A 2,807-nucleotide genomic window follows, 5' to 3' on the forward strand; every position below is an offset into this window, starting at 1 on the left:
CTGTTGGTGGGACTGTAAACTAGTTCAACCATTGTGGAAGACAGTGTGGCGATTCCTCAAGGATCTAGAACTAGAAATACCATTTGACACAGTGACCCCATTACTGGGTATATACCCAAAGGATTATAAATCATGCTGCTCTAAAGATACATGGACATGTATGTTTATTGGGGCTGTGTTCACAATAGCAATGACTTGGAAGCAGCCTAAATGTCCTTTGTAGGGACATGGATGAAGCTGGAAGCCATCATTCTGAGCAAACTATCGCAAGGACAGAAAACCAAACTCTGTATGTTCTCACTCATAGGTGGGAATAGAACAACGAGAACACTTGGACACACGGTGGGGAACATCACACACCGGGGCCTATCGTGGGGTGGGGGCAGTAGGGAGGGATAACATTAGGAGATATACCTAATGTAAATGACGAGTTAACGAGTGCAGCACCCCAACATGACACATGTATACATATGTAACAAACCTGCATGATGTGAACATGTACCCTAGAACTTAAAGTATAATAATAAAAAAAAATATTGGTCATCTTGGCTAAAGCATCATAACTCGATAGGTGGTCAAGCATTATTCTGGATGATTTGTGAGGATGTTTGTTGGATGAGATTAACATATAAATAGCTAGACTTTGAATAAAGTAGATTGATGTCTATCATGTGGGTGGGCTTCATTCAATTCACTGAAGGTGTAAATTAAACAAAACACTGACCTTCCTCGAGCAAGATGGAATTCTGTAGCAGACAGCGCTGGGATTTGAACTGCAGTATCAGTCAACTGACCCACAAACCGCTGGTTGGTTTGTGTACAGCATTTGCAAGGTGAATGGACAACATCCTGTTTGGAAGTCCACCTCTTTCATCAAGAACGTAAAAACAGAAGAGCTCTTGTCGACTTAATTGCATGGTGTTTTCTTAGCAGTGGTGGAAGATTTGAACAAGGATAAAGCCCCTACGTTTTAGTTTTTACTGACTTACAGGCAGTGACTAATGGCCTGGCCGTATAATTAATCAGGAGACCAATGGGAAAGTTACCTATGAAAAGAATACCCATATGAGGTAAGTGCTATGGAAATGGCTATGGTAACTTGAGGGGTTTATTAATGTAAGATCTGTTGGTTCCTGATATAGATTGGATGTTGTTCTTGTGCAGATCTCATGTCAAGATGTGATCCCAGCATTATAGGTGGGGCCTGGAGGGAGGGAGGTGGTTGGATCATGAGGTCTGTTTCTCATGAATCATTTAGCACCGTCCCCTCAGTGCTGTTCAGTGCCCCTCAGAATAACTCCCTTTCAGGTTTGGAAGGTGACTGAAATCAACAAGAATTTGTCTCCAAGTGGTTGCCAGGTGCACCTGAAATTCCAGCTATGAGAGTGGCTGAGGCAGAACGATATCTTGAGTCCAGGAGTTAGATTTTAGCCTGAGCAACATTTGAGGCCAGCCAGGGAAACATATCAAGACCACATCTCAAAAGCAACAACAACAAAAATTCCACGTTTGCTTATGATGATTGCCTGAGTCTGTGAAATAAGTAGACATTGGGGCCTTAGTAATGCAGAGATAGGTGGAATCAAGACATATTCCTCTTGCATTCCACACATCACAGGCACAAAATACACATAAGAAGTGCTTTCTTTAACAACAACAACAAAAAAACAGAGAGATAGCATATGGCTATGTGGCAGATTCTTTTATGGGAAGGCCTTGAAACTACATAGCTGGCAAGTTAGACTGATACCATTAGCCCCAGGAAGCAGCAAATGGGTCTTGGCAGGAATAGATCCTCACCCTGGAGTGGGCTTTGTTCAGCTGGTGATAGGTGTGTTACCAAACTAAACTGGGGTCCACTCACCTGGGGCAGTAAAAGCAAACATCCACACTGAGGTTGTAGTGGGAGAAAGGAGGGCATTTATGTGCAGGGCGCCAAACAAGGAGAATCGGGCAACTCACGCTTAAGACCCAACCTTTTTGATGGCTCACAAACAAGGATTTTTAAAGGCAGGGGCAAATTTCGGGAAAGCAGAGTTACAGGCAACATCATAAATCAATGCCTAGAAGTGATACACTGCTTCGGCCTTAAAAGGTGGAAAATCCTGATGAGGGAGCTTACAGGTCTTAGGTAGATTTAAAGATTCTCTGATTTGTGATAGATAAGGAAGTAAAGCTTCCTTACGCAGCTTCCTTACACAGCTGAGGGGAGTAGAGAGGAATGTCCAGTCCTGGCTTGTGGGCTTGACTCTCTCCAGGCCTCTCAGGAAGAAATTTAGAACAAAGAACGGCAGTCAGAGTTCAGTCCTCAGTTTCCCCTTTATAAGGTCTGCCTGTCAGTGGATCTATTAGGTGGTAATCTATGTTTCTGAAAAGCAACTCAGGAACATATGTTAAGATGTTATTTTTAGTTTCTATAGAGAATCAAACATCTTGTGACTCTAACTTCCTTGGCTATTGTTTTAAGCTATCATTACCTTTCTGTTTATAAGGTCACTCAGTTTTTAGGGCTGGCTAGGTGTGTGGAATTTCTCTTGAAGGAACTGAAGGTTTTTCTCTATTTCCAGGTTGGGAGGCCCTGGCAGTCTTCTAAGAGAGATCCCTGCTTTATCTCAGATGTAAATGCTCAGAGTGCTACAAAGAACTTGAATGGGAGGTACTGCAACCATGTGGACCACTGAGTCACATTTCTTTACACAGGAAAATGCACCTGCTCAAAATGTCCAACAATGGTCAGAGAGACATCCTCCTCAAAGGAAGAGTTCCATAGAGAATTACAATAGCCAATTGAAACATTGGGTGTATAA

General features: G+C 42.6%; 1 pseudogene across 1 annotated transcript in view; it reads right to left on the reverse strand.

The window, feature by feature from the left end:
- The window catches only part of LOC105533527, a 125,118-nt pseudogene that overhangs the window by 105,895 nt on the left and 16,416 nt on the right, over positions 1–2,807 (reverse strand). The window lies entirely within an intron of this gene.

This window comes from Mandrillus leucophaeus, unplaced genomic scaffold (genome assembly GCF_000951045.1).
Source record: "Mandrillus leucophaeus isolate KB7577 unplaced genomic scaffold, Mleu.le_1.0 Scaffold1259, whole genome shotgun sequence".
Lineage (NCBI taxonomy): Eukaryota > Metazoa > Chordata > Mammalia > Primates > Cercopithecidae > Mandrillus > Mandrillus leucophaeus.